Raw genomic sequence first — 16,978 nt, forward strand, 5'->3', positions numbered from 1 at the left:
GCTGTTACATTACAGGATTGCAACGCTTGACACATGTTAGTCTTCAATCTTGGTGATTTCCTTGAATAGTTTAGTTTAGTTTAGGGATACAGTGTAGAAACAGGCCCTTCAGCCCACCGAGTCCGCACCGACCAGCGATCCTCGCACATTAAAGGGGCTGTCCCACTTGGGCGACCTAATTGGCGAGTTTAGAAGTGTTTGATAAAATGACATGTTGAAGACCTCCTTCGACTCTGCAGAAGACCTCCTTCGACCTCCTCGACTATGTTGAAGACAAGCTTCGACTAGCTACGACTAGCTACAACTAACTTTGGGAAAATCGGACACACAATGCTGGAGTGGGGAAACAGTGGAGTGTGAAGACGACATCCTTCGACCTCCTTCGACCTCCCTACGACCTCCCTTCGACTATGATGAAGACTATCTACGACTACCTTCGATTACCTACGACTAACATGCCGACCTACTACGACCAAACCTACGAGTAAAAAAAGTATTGATTATTTCCATGGCGACCCCTTTTTTACTCGCGGGCATTTTTTTAACACATTGAAAAATACGCTGCGACCAAGCTGAGGCCTCGGATACGCAGAGACCACTCTCGAGCATGAAGGAGAGTTACGAAGACCTCCTACAACCTCGTGTCGACCATGCTGCGAGGGCAAACTCGCCAGAACTCGCGGATTAGGTCGCCCAAGTGGGACAGCCCCTTAACACTACCCTGCACATACTAGGGACAATTCACATTGATACAAAGAATATTTGCCTATAAACCTGTACGTCTGTTTTAATGTGGGAGGAAACCAAAGATCTTGGAGAAAACCATATGGTCAAGGGGAGAACGTACAAGCTCCATTCAGACAGCACCGAATAGTTTCTCATGCACATCTTTTAATAATTAACACCACCTTAATATGTATGTGAACAATACTGCTGGATGCTGACACATGGTCTGAACTAATCATCAACTTCCACAACGATCAACATTACATTTGTTTTTATTTAGAGCTACAACATGGAAGCTGGCCCTTCGGCCCACCGAATCCGTGCTGACCAACGATCAAGCATACACATGCTCTATCCTACACACTAGGGACAAATTTACAAAAGCCCAATTAACCTACAAACCTACGTGTCTTTGGAGTGTGGGAGGAAACTGGAGCACCCCGAGAAATATCCATTGACTTGGCCTCCACAGCCGGCTGTGGCAACAAATTCCACAGATTCACCACCCTCTGACTGAAGAAATTCCTCCTCATCTTCCTAAAGGAATGTCCTTTCATTGAGAAGACCTCTAGTCCAAGACCCTCCTACTAGTGGAAACATCCACTCCACACCCACTCTATCCAACCCTTTCACTATTCGGTAAGTTTTGTTGAGGTTCCCCCCTCATTCCTCTAAACTCCAGTGAGCACAGGCCTGGTGCCATAAAGCTCGTCATATGTTAACCTAATCATTCCTGGGGTTATTCACGTAAACCTCTTCTGGACAGCACCCGCGGTAAGGATCGAAGCTGTGTCTCTGACAGTGTAAGGCAGCAACTCTATTGCTGTGCCACTGTGCTGCACTTTTCTTGGGACAAATTGAAGAAAGCATAATGCAGTTCTGAGGTGTGGCATGAAAGAAGTGGGCCTATTGATAACGACTGCATCAAGTATGAAACGTCAAGTTGTGAATAATGCAGATAAGACAAACATTCAAAAGGGATATATAATTTAGGGTTGTAGTTGGACATCCAGTGTGTTATATAAATACAAAGGTGAAGATTTGTAAGAATAGTTTTTGACATATGTTTGAAAATATGTACAGCTGCCTCAATGACAAACATTCAGCTCTTGGAGAGGAGATTTCCAACATATAAACACCAACCAACACTTTAACAATTCACACAAAAGCAGCTACTTCTTACGTTTTCCTAAGTTGGACGAAAATTGCAGCATAACAAAACTAAATACAGTGTGACGTCTTAATATGCACCATCTTCTGCCGCAAGCACTGCACCATCTGGTGCATGCGTAACTGACAGAAGTTTCTGGAAGGGGAAGGAAGGGATTTGGCTGCTTTTTGCCATCTACGTTTTCAGTTGGCGTAAAATATGAAATTAGAGTTTCAGAATGCCTTTCCTTCATTCCCGTGTGTGCCTGGTTCTTGAGTCGTTAAGGGAGCTGCATATTGTTTAGTTTAGTTTAGTTTAGTTTAGTTTAGTTTAGTTTAGTTTAGTTTAGTTTAGTTTAGTTAGAGAAGGAACTGCAGATATTGGTTTACATCGAAGATAGACACAAAAAGCTGGAGTAATTCAATAGGATAGGCAGCATCTCTGGAAAGAAGGAACAGGTCACGTTTCGGATCAGTCTGAAGAAGGGTCTCGACCCGAAACGTCACCTATTCCTTTTCTCCAGAGATTCCTTTTCTGCCTGACCCGCTGCGTTACTCCAGCTTTTTGTGCCTATATTCAGCATGACAGATCTGTTCTCTGCTATCAGGCTTCTGAATGGTCCCTCCATATGCAAGGGCACTGTCCGATCCATCTTTACTTCATTGTGGACATTGGACTTTGTCAATGGAACTGATGCGCTACAATGTTCAAAGCTGCATGGAAAAATAGTAACCGAATCTTAGATATCAATCATGTACCCTGTTAAATTTCTATCCAGACATCTCAGTTTAGTTTAGTTTAGAGACAAAGCGTGGAAACAGGCCCTTCGGTCCACCGATTCAACGCCAACCAGCGATCACCCGTACACTAGCTCCATCTAGCAGTCTAGGGAAAATTTACAGAAGCTAATTAACCAACAAACCTGCACGCCTTTGGAATGTGGGAGGAAACCGGAGCATCCAGAGAAAACCCACGGGGTCACAGGGAAAACGTGCAAACTCCATACAGGCAAACTCTGCTGTGTCACTGTGCCATCCTATTCACTCCGATACAAAATCCTACATCACCACATAATCCAATAATTCATTAAACACATTAAATATATGCTAAACAATTAAGTAGAACCATATAACCATATAACAATTACAGCACGGAAACAGGCCATCTCGGCCCTACAAGTCCGTGCCGAACAATTATTTTCCCTAAGTCCCACCTGCCTGCACTCATACCATAACCCTCCATTCCCTTATCATCCATATGCCTATCCAATTTATTTTTAAATGATACCAATGAACCTGCCTCCACCATTTCCACTGGAAGCTCATTCAACACTGCTACCACTCTCTGAGTAAAGAAGTTCCCCCTCATGTTACCCCTAAACTTCTGTCCCTTAATTCTGAAGTGATGTCCTCTTGTTTGAATCTTCCCTATTCTCAAAGGGAAAGGCTTGTCCACATCAACTCTGTCTATCCATCTCATCATTTTAAAGACCTCTATCAAGTCCTCCCTTAACGTTCTGCGCTCCAGAGAATAAAGACCTAACTTATTCAACCTTTCTCTGTAACTTAGTTGTTGAAACCCAGGCAACATTCTAGTAAATCTCCTCTGTACTCTTTCTATTTTGTTGACATCCTTCCTATAATTGGGCGACCAAAATTGTACACCATACTCCAGACTTGGTCTCACCAATGCCTTGTACAATTTTTAACATTACATCCCAGCTTCTATACTCAATGCTCTGATTTATAAAGGCTAGCATACCAAAAGCTTTCTTTACCACCCTATCTATATGAGATTCCACCTTCAAGGAACTATGCACGGTTATTCCCAGATCCCTCTGTTCAACTGCATTCTTCAATTCCCTACCATTTACCATGTACGTCCTATTTTGATTTGTCCTGCCAAGGTGTAGCACCTCACATTTATCAGCATTAAACTCCATCTGCCATCTTTCAGCCCATTCTTCCAAATGGCCTAAATCACTCTGTAGACTTTGGAAATCCTCTTCATTATCCACAACATCTTGGTATCTTGGTATCATCTGCATACTTACTAATCCAATTTACCACACCTTCATCCAGATCATTGATGTACATGACAAACAACAAAGAACCCAACACAGATCCCTGAGGCACCCCACTAGTCACCTGCCTTCAACCCGACAAACAGCCATCCACCATTACTCTCTGGCATCTCCCATTCAGCCACTGTTGAATCCATCTTGCTACTCCTGCATTAATACCCATCAGTTGAACCTTCTTAACCAACCTTCCATGAGGAACCTTGTCAAAGGCCTTACTAAAGTCCATATAGACAACATCCACTGCTTTACCCTTGTCAATTTCCCTAGAAACCTCCTCAAAAAATTCAAGATTAGTCAAACATGACCTTCCAGGCACAAATCCATGTTGACTATTCCTAATCAGACCCTGTTTATCCAGATGCTTATATATATTATCTCTAAGTATCTTTTCCATTAATTTGCCCACCACTGAAGTCAAACTAACAGGTCTATAATTGCTAGGTTTACTCTCAAACCCTATATTAATTTAATATATTTTAACAAGCAAATTGTTACTTAAAATCCCCAAATGAAAGCTAGATTAAAATAAACAAATAATTATTTCCACTGTTTAGGACGAAAAATACTTTAGGCTTTAGAGATATAGCGCGGAAACAGGATATTTGGCCCACCATGTCCGCACTGACCAGTAATCCCCGTACATTAACACTTTGCCTACATAATAGTAAACAAAATAGAGAGAGTACAGAGGAGATTTACTAGAATGTTGCCAGGGTTTCAGCACCTAAGTTACAGAGAAAGGTTGAACAAGTTAGGTCTTTATTCTTTGGAGCGCAGAAGGTTAAGGGGGGACTTGATTGAGGTCTTTAAAATGATGAGAGGGATAGACAGAGTTGATGTGGATAAGCTTTTTCCATTGAGAGTAGGGAAGATTCAAACAAGAGGACATGATTTGAGAATTAAGGGACAGAAGTTTAGGGGTAAAATGAGGGGGAATTTCTTTACTCAGAGAGTGGTAGCTGTGTGGAACGAGCTTCCAGTGGAAGTGGTGGAAGCAGGTTTGATTTTATCATTTAAAAATAAATTGGATAGGTATATGGACGGGAAAGGAATGGAGGGTTATGGTCTGTGTGCAGATAGATGGAACTAGGTGAGAGTGTTTGGCACGGACTAGTCGGGCCGAGATGGCCTGTTTCCGTGCTGTAATTGTTATATGGTTATATGGTTATATACTAGGGACACTTTTTTACATTTATACCAAGCCATTTATAGGTCTTTGAAGTGCGGGAGGATACCGAAGATTACAGAGAAAACCCACGCAGTCACAGGCAGAATGTACAAACTTCGTACAGACAGCACCCGTGTCCAGGAGTGAACCCAGGTGTCTGGTGCTGTAAGCTCTGGTGCTGTAAGCGCTGTAAGGCAGCAACTCTACCGCTGCGCCACGGTGCTGCCCTGAATCCCAGTAGTATCCTACATTTTTTAATCTAATAGAATTATCGTGAACAGACAGTTTAGACTGAGATTGACATGAAGTATATTTAAATTGTGTAAATTGAAGTCAAAATAATTCCTTTCTCCTTTTTTGTAGTGGGGAATAAAATCAATTATTTTAGAAATCAGGCTTAGTGTATAGACACAAATTGCTGGAGTAACTGAATGGGTCAGGCAGCATCTGTGGAGAAAAAGAATAGGTGACATTTCGGGTCGAGATCCTTCTTCAGACCCACTGGAGCATTCTCCAGAGATGCTGCCTGACCCGCTGAGTTACTCCAGCATTTTGTGTCTATTTTCAGTGTAAACCAGCAACCGCAGTTCCTCCCTACAGGCTTGGTGTTTACTCGTAATAAATTAAATACAATTTCAGTTCTTCTCTGTTCTTGCAATGGAGCTGAGACATTAACGGCTCCTTCAACAATGGAAGAGCTGCTCACCCTCAGAAGGGTACAAATTACACATGCTGCAATTTATAGAGCTTTACTAACAACTGTTCTTTGATGCTGCAGTCTGGAGTTTATGGTCGGTGAGTGAGTTACTGTGGCCGACCTTGAATGAGGCTGCTGACAAAGAATCTGTGTAGGATGGGACTGCAGACGCTGGTTTACACTGAAGATCTGAAGATAGTCACAACATGCTGGAGTAACTCAGCGGGACAGGCAGCATCTCTGGAGAGAACGAATGGGTGATATTTCAGGTCAAGAGCCGACTGAGAGACAGGGGAGAGGGAAACGAGAGATATGGAAAGGTACAAAGGAGCAGGTAAGGTGTGAAAAGGACAGATCAAATCAGACCATCATCAAGTAAATGGAGAATGCTTCATTGTTGGATGAGGGGAAAGTGACAAGGAGGCATACAAGTGGTAAAATTAATCAGGAGGACAGTGAAACTAGTGGAATAATTAGAGTGGGGGAGGGACGGTGGGAGAGGGAGAGCAAGGGTAAAGTTTTGGTGATAGCTTTGCTCAGGAGCTCCCATTGTGCCTGGTTGTTTCCAGCTCCACAGGATCTCAGGCATTGTGCGGACTGATGTTATCAAGTAAATTGATGGCATCAAATAGACTTGGCAACAACGCACAATGGGGTCAAGGAAAGAGCGTTCACATCACGGCCCTGTTTCCACCAATCTTTCCACCACCACCCACAAGAAGCACAAGAAGCGCAAGACAGACATCATTGTATGCCGATGCCGAGAAGTGTGTTCATCTCTGGCTGAACAACTTCTAATCTTGTGTGTGGACTCGATAAGAAGAAGAACCACTCACAATGAAGAATTTCTACTGCAAACCAGGAAGTGAAAAACACCATACCCATTTATTTTTTTTTAATCTGACAAAAGATTAAATAGAAACCACAGTATAAAGATAAAAATCATAATTAGTATAGTTTAGAGATACAGAGCTGAAACAGGCCTTTCAGCCCACCGAGTCCACCCTGACCAGTGATTCCCACACACTAACACCATCCTACACACACTAGGGCCAATTTACAATTTCACCAAAGCCAATTGACCTGCAAAGCTGTACATATTTGGAGTGTGGGAGGAAAGCGGAGCCCCCAGAGAAAACTCGTGCGGCTCACATAACAGGGAGAACATACAAACTCCGTATAGCACCTGTAATCAGGATCGAACCTGGGTCTCTGGCACTGTAAGGCAACAACTCTACCGTTGCACCACCGTTACTGATACTGATGCTAATACTATTTCTAAATGTTAAAATTATTATTTTAAAAACACAGTTTTGAAATCATCATAATAAAAGAAAATGTCTCCCACAAAAGGAGGCCTTTCAGTCTCCTCAGCAAAAATGATGTCTTTCCTGCAATGCGGCGACCAGAAGTGTAACCAGTGCTCAGGATGAGGCGAACATGCGCTGTAAGCGCCTGAGGAAATGACTGTGTGCGACAGCTAGATGCTTGATTGAAGATTAAACTGCCATTAAAAGCCCATATAAACCATAAGCAACAAAGCATAACACTTTGTGAGCAAAGTTTGGACAAGCCTGGAGTTCTTGTCAGATCACTGTGTTTTTTATTAACACCAAACCAGTTATGAGTGGCAAAAATAAATCTGCGAAAAACCACAGCGCCATGCAGTGACCTTTGGATTTTATACTAACTAGACACAAACTCTGTGGAAATTGCATTCATATTTGAACTGTCGTGAAACTGAAACTTCACGACTTCATTAACATTAAGATGGCAAAATATGGTTAATTAACATTTCTTAATGTTTGGAGAAGATGAAGTGAGATTGGAATTGAAGTGAGAGTGCGTCATTGCTCGCTTTCATTTGCTGTCTACATACATACAAGATTAACATGAAATATCAAACACAATTTCAATTACTAAGAAATATTTTTGAATGTTAAACCATAGATTTTGTAAATGTTATTCTTAAGTGAGGGATTTCCCTATGTACAAAATTCATATTTTCAGGGTCAGAGTAATTCTTCAAAAGTAATTATGAATTAGAATATTATTATTGACTGTAATTCCTGATTCCACAAGGTTTAATATTTTAATGGTTAATATCAGAATGATGGTGACAATGAAAACAATAGATTTGGTTAACATAAGATGAGCGTTTGACGGCACTGGGCCTGTACTCGCTGGAGTTTCGAAGGATGAGGGGCCCCCTGATCGAAATTTACCGAATAGGGAAAGGCCTGGATAGAGTGGATGTGGAGAGGATGTTTCCACTAGTGGGAGAGTCTAGGACCAGAGGTCATACCCTCAGAGGAGTAGAAAGGATAAATTAATGTTGTCAGAGGGTGGTGAATCTACCAAATTCTTTGCCACAGAAGGCTGAGGAGGCCATCAATGGATATTTTTAATGCGGAGATTGACAAATATAGTAGAATGGGGTTGAGGAAGAAAGATAGATTGGCCATGATTGAATGGCGGAGTAGACTTGATGAGCCGAATGGTTTAATTCTGCTCCTATAACTTATGAGTTTATAAATTGCCAATTCCTGTCAAATCACCAATGTGTTGGCAAAATAATTGGAACAATCCACCAAGTGGAGCTGTATGGATACAAGGAAACCCCAGGTACTGGTTTACAAAAAAAGGCACAAAGTGCTGGGGTAACTCAGCAGGGTCAGGCAGCATCTGTGGAGAACATGGAGAGGTTGGTCAGAGATGCTGCCTGTTCCATGTCTCATGCTCCATGTCCACCAGAGATGTTGCCTGACCCACTGAGTGACTCCAGCACTTTGTGTCTTTTTAAGTGGAACGTTATTGCCGACACCACCTAACTGTATCTAACTGCGCATGTGCTGATGCCAGAAGCTGACAGCCCTACAGGGTAATGATGGCAAGATTTGTTATCATTATGATTCATGTTCCAGGATGTGGAAACTGCCTATTGCGATGTCATATGACTTACTTGGTATTTTAAATAATAAGGTAAATAAGTTAGACACAAAATGCTGGAGTAACTCAGCGGGTCATAAGTGATAGGAGTAGAATTAGGCCATTCGGCCCAAATCCATTATGCCATTCAATCACGGCTGATCTATTTCTCCCTCCCAACCCCATTCTCCTGCTTTCTCCCCATAACCTCTGACAGTCAGGCAGCATCTCTGGCAAAAAGGAATAGGTGTCGTTTTGGGTCGAGACCCTTCATCAGACTCTGATGACTTTGATAAATGTCATCTATTCCTTTAGGGTCAAGGAAAGAGCATTCACGTCAGGGCCCTGTTTCCACCAATCTTTCCACCACCACGTGCAAGAAGCACAAGAAGCAACAAGACAGACACCATTGGATGCAGATACCAAGAAGTGTGTTCAACTCTGGCTGAACAATTTCTAATCTTGTGTGTGGACTCGATAAGATGAAAAGGTCAATTCCTTTTCTCCATAGATGCTGCCTGACTCGCTGAGTTACTCCAGCACCATGTGTCTATCTTCGGTGTAAACCAGTATCTGCAGTTCCTTCTGACACAAGGGTAAATAAGGTGTGTAGGAAAGAGCTGCAGATGCTGGTTTAAATAGAAGGTAGACACAAATGCTGGTGTAACTCAGTGGGGCCGGCAGCATCACTGGAGAGAATAAATGAGTGACGTTTCGGGACGAGACCTTTCTTCAGACTGTTATCTGTGTACACATATATCCGTACAAATGGCATTTTCAATATCTTAATGAATAACAATTCTTGAAGCTGTAAGCAAGTTGCAGATTCAATAAAGTCAAATTTCTTTGGACTCTAATTTTCTATCTGAAAACCCAGATCAGTTGTACCAAACCCTAAACATTCCCTTATTGAATAGGGGCCAGTAAAAGTTTAACTAAGAACATAACCTCACTGCCCACTCTTGGTTGCAACCAGGGATGTATAGATAGGGTGGTCATGGTGGTGCAGCGGTAGAGTTGCTGCCCTACAGCCCTTGCAGCGGCGGAGATCTGGGTTCAATCCCGACTACGGGTGCTATCTGTGCGGAGTTCTCCCCATTACCTGCATGGGTTTTTTTTTTTAGATCTTCGGTTTCCTCCCACACTCCAAAGACGTACAGGTTTGTAGGTTAATTGGCTTGGTACTAGTGTAAATTGTCCTTACACCAAGCCAATTACTATACATACTCAATGGAAGGGAGGTTGGTTTGTGCAGCCTACAAACCAACATGTCTTTGGAAAGTGGGAGGAAACCGGAGCACACGGAGAACCTGCCTCCACCACCTCTCTGCCTCAGAGGGCGGTGGAGGCTGGTTCTCTGGATGCTTTCAAGAGAGAGCTAGATAGGGCTCTTAAAAATGGCGGAGTCAGGGGATATGGGGAGAAGGCAGGAACGGGGTACTGATTGGGGATGATCAGCCATGATCATATTAAATGGCGGTGCTGGCTGGAAGGGCCGACTGGCCTACTCCTGCACCTATTGTCTATTGTCTATTGTCTAAAACCCATGCACTCACAGGGAGAATGTACAAACTCCAAACAGTCAGCTCCTATAGTCAGGATCGGACCCGGGTGTCTGGTGCAGTAGGGTAGCAACTCTACCACTGTGCCACTGTGGAATCAGAGAGAAGCCAAAGGTGTGATACCAGTCCTCTTGAACTGAAACCTTCGGTGACAAGGAAACATGTGCAGAACTTCCATCAGCAGCAATGATGCCCGCTCATTCCCGTGCAACGAGTACGCACCCCATCCACATTCCTTCTCTCGAGCCTACACTCAACATCCAGCTTCACTGATGAAGGATGGTCACTGAGAAGAGGCAGTGAACAGTAATCTAACCATCAGAACCATACTGCCCCACTTTGACAAAAGGAAGCAACTGACTGAAAGGCGTTTTCTTGTAAATGAAGAAAACGTGGTTTTCTTCCAGCTCTCTGTGATGGAATTTCTTACTTCTCTGGTATAAATATTTTCAAATTGTACTCAGAGAAGGACTTATTTTGTTCACCATTGTGCAGAGCATATCTCAAATACCCTAAAACAAGCAATAACTCAATTTTGACAAAATTGTCAGTTGCTTCCTTTTGTCAGATTAGGGCAGCATAGCCCTAGCCTGAGGTCTTAACGCAGAACATCGAACATGGCAAAATACAGCACAGGAACAGAACCTTCAGCCCACAGCTAACAATGGCCTGTTTCCTTTATCATCGTTACCCTTTTACATATCTTTCATTCATTGTTCCATATCGCTCCACATCAACGTCTAGATCCCTCGTTTCTCTTTCCCGTGAAGGGTCTCGACCCGAAACGTCACCCGTTCCTGCTCTCCAGAGATGCTGCCTGTTGTTTCGCTCAGTTACTCCAGCATTTTGTGTCTATCTTCAGCCCACAATGTCTGTGCTAAATATATTGCCAAGATAAACTAATCTCATCTGCCTTTACGCGATCCATATCCCTTGGTTTCCTGAAAATCCAAGTGTCACGGCAGTCAAGAGAGCCGAGAGAGAGAGAGTCAAGAACATTTTATTGTCTTATGTCCTAAGATGAAACAATGATATTCTTATTCATCTAAAAGCCTCTTAAATGCTGCTGTTGCATCTGCTTCCACCACCATCCCTGGCGGCACGTTCCAGGTACCCACCACCCTCTGTGTAAAAAAAACTTGTCCGGCACTAATCTTTTCTCTCTCTCATCTAAAAGCTACCCCCTTGAGTCTTTGACATTTCTGCCTTGGGAAAATATTTTGGATGATCTACCCTCTTGACATATGTGCATCTTGTTGCTCATCTTGTTTGCATCATTCAGTTGTACATATGATTAAATGTTAGGAACATGGAGTCCCATGCCCCAAATTCAAGCAGGTAATCTTGATATATCACTGAGATAATCATGCACCATGGTCAAGCACCATCTTCCAGAGTCATAGCGATACAGTGTGGAAACGGGCCCTTCGGCCCAACTTGCCCACACCGGCCAACATGTCCCAGCTGCACTGGTCCCACCTGCCTGCGTTTGGTCCATATCCCTCCAAACCTATCCTATCTCTTGAAACATTAATGTAAACTCCAATTTGCACTCTAACCAGGCAGGAGATTGGAAAATATAGGAAATTACAAAAAGTGATAGGAAAAAAAATTGAAGGTTGTTTTAACAAAATTAACTCCCATTCAATGTACTGAAAAATAATTTGATTATTATTACATTTCTGATGGAACTTAGCTGTGCAATCCTAATTTCTAAGATTACACCTGTCAAGGATAATTTATTGAAATGTCCTTAGGCTAAGATAAGAATTACTTAAATTTAAGTCTTTATTCTTTATACGGCTTTGGAGAGATATCCTTGAATTTAATTGTAAAAGGAAAAGGTTTAGAAGATGCGGTAACGCCGAAATTAGGAAATGCTGTGTATTGTAACAAAAAAATTCTTAAGTGAAATCATTCTGTTGATGACATATTGACCAGCACATCTTTGAGAAAGAAATACGCAAGTTTTTTTTAAAAGCTAATTACGGATTGATGGCGTGATTGGGAAATATTGCCACAAACAAATCACTGAACCAAACACCGTGTATTTGGCACAAAGACTCGCGGTGGGAACGGTGTTACCTCGACTGAGCGAAACACAAAATTCTGGAGGAACTCGACGAGTCAGGCAGCATCTGAAGAGCGGATGCACAGACCGGAGAACGGGTCCGACTCGAAAACCTCGCCTGTCCATCTTCCCTCCACAGACGCTGCCTGACCCGCTGAGTTCCTCCAGCACTTCGTGCTTTGCTCAAGATTCCAGCATCTGCAGTTCCCCTTGTCTCGAGTTTCTCCACCGATGCCGGATCTGCGCCCTTCACAACGCTCTCAAAAACTGTTTAAACACGTTTTAATTCACACTCCGAAGACAAAACGAATTTAGCAGAATTTGCTGTGTTTCATTTGTTTTTAACATCATCGCATCAAGGAAAGGAATTAACCCGTGTAATAACTGCTACATTGTGATAGGTAGCAATGAAGCTACCGCTTCAATACACAACCCTCGCCTTAACAGAAATTTAAACTATTCTCCGGAAGAGCGAAACGAACAAATAATAAAACTGATGAATATCCCAGGCAAGCGGGGATGGGGTTTGTGGGAGGGGGGTGTGCGGGGACAGATTACGACAAGGAAATTTGAAACCCCAACTAGATGGAACCAAAAACTGATGGAAGAGGCCAGTCTGGGCGGAAACCTATATCTTGGAGATAGGGCAGCGTGCGACAAGTTGGTTAAGATTGACTAAATTAGCCTACATGATGGCGGGGCGAAACAAGGAATTTTGTTTAAAAGGATGTAAATAAATTGTAACGTTGTACATGAGTGGAGAAAATAAAGGGCGTTTTACAGGACTGAAGTATAAGAATCTTATATTCTGCGAAGGTGTCACCCGCGTTAACGGATCTTATCCCAGTTGCAAGCAAAGATGTTTGGTTGCAAGTGTCTATGGTTTTTGACTAAATTCCGCTTTTAGACAGGTGATGGTGCAAATCATTTGCCTTTAGATCTGCCAGCGCCCAGTTACCTTTCATGTAGCTTTATAAGCATGGGCGCAGAAAATCTTTATTATATTTCGTGTGGATGCTAACTTCCTTTGAGTTTTTGTTTTGCTTTAAGGAAGACGACACTCAGGAACACATATTTCATCCCAATCAAAATGCCTTACTTCATATAGACTGGGTGACGAATTCTAGACAGTTTGTCGTGGCGGGAAGACGAGATGTGGGATGCAGACACTATCTTATCTTCCCTGTCACAAATATCTACCTATAAATGAATAACTTGTTAGCTGAACATGCGTCGTTGCTTATAAATCGAGCAGTAACTTAAATATCATATTTTTTCTCTAGTGTGGTTTTTTTTTAGAAGCTCACAGCTCTCTTTTTAATCTTATTGCCTTTTCCGATACGGGTAACATAGATTAGTTTTACATTTTATCTCTAATTTTATTTTTTTACCAGATTCTGCCTCAGGTTTTAAAGGCACCAGTGGCACCCTTTCTATGTACAGAATTTCAAGAGAGAGAGTCAAGGATGCTTAATTGTCATATGTCCCAGATAGAACAATGAAATTCTAACTCGCAGCAGCACAACAGAATATGTAAGCATGAGACACTGTAAACTATATAATAAACGAGAGAGAAAATAAAAGTTCACTGTGTGTATAAATTTCCCTTCCAATGTTGTAACTCGTGCCACAATGTAACCACGAACACGATTCTTCTTGACAAGATAGAAACAAATGAATTTGGTGTTACAAAAATGTTTTTTTTTTAAATATGAAATCACGGGCTGTGGAGATTCCTATAATTTCATTTCCCCAAATGCCCTGAAACAAGGCGGGTTCAGAGTCGGTCACGTTTGTGGGGTATGGGCTCACATAGCTTTCAATCGTGGAACGTCTAATGACTGCTCTGGCCAGCGAACCCTACCTTCCCCATCCATAAATCAATGTCCACGCTGGGAACAAATTATACTCTAATCTGTGTTGGCAACGCCTCCCACTCACTGCAATTGTGCAATGTTTAGGATATTTCTGCCCTGCTATCTGGTCAGCAGCAGGTGTAATTCCTTACAACTGTAAGCGCTAGCGTTGATCTTAAACAAGAAAGAGGCACGGCTGAGACAGTAAAGGGCAGTTCACACTCATAGGGTGCAGTTTCACAGTTTATCACCATTACCTGCTGCAGTTGAGAACCCACCCCCCCCCACCCCCAAATTCACCAGTGTGTAGATGTCAGGCAGGCGTGGTAACATTGTGCGGGGTTAGCTGCCTTAAAAACAATGATATCTACTAATTATTTCAATTGCCCAGTTTTACCCTAGAAAGCGCAGTAATGTAAATTGCTCTTCTGCCTATTTTGAATAATCGTATGCGTTGATTATGTTAAGGGTTTGCTAACCTTTGCAGCAAGACTAAAGAGAACATAAATGTTTTTTTTTGTAAAACAATCAAAATCTTAAAATGGAGGCAACAAATATTATAAACAGGCAACAATAAAACGTCACCTTCGATTGTTTTTACTAGTTGAAATAAAATTGTGGATTGACACCAGTAATAGTGGTGATTCAGGCACGCCGGTTTAATTTGGACGCTGGCAAGGACCATGTATTCACCATTGTCTGCAGATGGACGCTGCCTCTTTTGCAACGATCAGCGTTGACAGACCTCGGCAATACTTCGGCCCTGCCTTAACCACTTGACCATCCAGAGGACAAGCAACACACATCAAAACAACTTCTTGTTGCGACGCAAACAAACGGTGGAAAAGCGGAGATATGAAATAGAAGCAACATTAGCTTTTCACGTTATACTAATTCGCTTGTTTAATTTTTTTTAAACTGTGGTTTATGGAGATTTCAATGATATCGAAGATTGTTTGACATCTCCGTCGTTTTAAGGTACAAGTACGAAATCATCAATTGTTAACACTCCATTTCCTCAATCATTCATAGACGGAGAAAATTCAACGCCTGAAGTGTGATTATTATTTTTATGTTAAGTATATTTCTGTAAATTTCATGACCATTTAAAAATATAGGCTCAGGTTGCCAACTTTGCAAATAGTTTTAAGTTATTGAAAAGCACAGCCGTGTAGTCATATTTGAACCCATTCTCCGAGGGACAAGTTTGTTTCAATTCTATTCATGTGACTATTTCAAGCTTTATCATCACACAAATGACCCAACTCCCCCCCCCCCCCCCCCCCCCCCCCCCCCCCCCCCCCCCCCCCCCCCCCCCCCCCCCCCCCCATTTTTTTGATAGCACCAGATTTTCGTCTGGTGATCCTAGTGGATTTCGATCAGTGTGTGAGCACGGGATGAAATCAAATGAAATAGATTATTGTGCAGGAATGAGCTGCAGATGTTGGTTTAAATCTAAGATAGACACCAAATGCTGGAGTAACTCAGCGGGACGGGCAGCATCTCTGGAGAGAAGGAACGGGTGACGTTTCGGGTCGAGACCCTCATGAAATAGATCATGGTTTGGTATATACCCGGCAAAATGAACTGCCGATTGAGATTACATTGTCCGTCTAATAAATGGCGTTGATCAGATGGCAGGCTGGGCACCCCTCGTTGTTCACTCGCAAGGCCGCTGTGGTGAGCTGCCCAAATCGAGCTTGTTTTAAAAATTTTCCTAACTTTTGGTTTGAATTTCAAGTAAAGAGCACATACGGTTTGAAGACCACACCGAAATGCACGAGCCTTGCATCAAGATTCAGAGAGCTGACTGCAAAGGTGACCAACATCCAAAGAAGAACAAATTTATGCCAAAACATGACTGTGCCGCTCAAACAGAGTAGGGTGCAATTAGCACATAAACGGGGGATCACGCTGTCACCAGCTCGCTTCTTGCAGTTACTGGAACCGCTCGATATTAAACCCAAATGCCCACTCAGTCCAAATATATGTTGCAAAAGTTAAGGCCGCCGACCTTGTCAGTGTCTTAACAGTGATAAATAATCTCACCCGGCCGAGTGCCGTTGGATTACGTTTGAATAAGAATGTTTTGAGTCGCTAAACTTTGCAAGCTATGCCGCCTTTTAATGTCAACGGCGAATTCAATGATCAAGGTCAAAAAGTATTTCGGATTCCTAATCATTCGAACGCAGATCAGAAATCTTTTACACACTCAAAAAAAGCTGGGGTAACTCAGCGGGACATCGCTGGAGAGAAGGAGTGGGTGACGTTCCGGGTCGAGACCCTTCTTCAGACTGAAGCAATGTTTTACCCCTGCAAAATCTACACTCTACCAGCCAGTCTCCCGCGCTCAGCAGTCGCGGGCTATTGAAATGCGCCCGAGATTCACCGGTCACAGAGCAAAAAAAAAAACCTTTTATTTTTACATTTAAACCATCCACACTTTCCAAACCAAATCACGGTACGGTAGATTGACGTTTTAAGTTTTACAATCTGTAAAAACCTTTCTTCTCTCTCCCTTGTTTCGAGCACGGTCCGACACGTTAACAATAGATTATCGCCGGACGGACAGACGGACGGGCCTCTTCAAGCTAAAACAGGGGCACTTTCCCCTACAGCCGAAACAAGCGCGGCGAGGGGTGGGTGACCTTTAGCGTGGGAGAGGACAGTGATGAAATGCCTGGCCCGGGCGGGAGGTTGGTGAGGTGGGAGGAAAGTTGAGAGAGGAGAACGCTCG

At 42.7% G+C, this 16,978-nt stretch overlaps 1 protein-coding gene across 2 annotated transcripts in view; it reads right to left on the reverse strand.

Moving 5' to 3' along the window:
• The window catches only part of LOC129695356 (ephrin type-A receptor 5-like), a 290,075-nt gene that overhangs the window by 271,622 nt on the left and 1,475 nt on the right, over positions 1-16,978 (reverse strand). The gene's annotated exons all lie outside the window — the stretch shown is intronic.

This window comes from Leucoraja erinacea, chromosome 3 (assembly GCF_028641065.1).
Source record: "Leucoraja erinacea ecotype New England chromosome 3, Leri_hhj_1, whole genome shotgun sequence".
Taxonomy (NCBI): Eukaryota; Metazoa; Chordata; class Chondrichthyes; order Rajiformes; family Rajidae; genus Leucoraja; species Leucoraja erinaceus.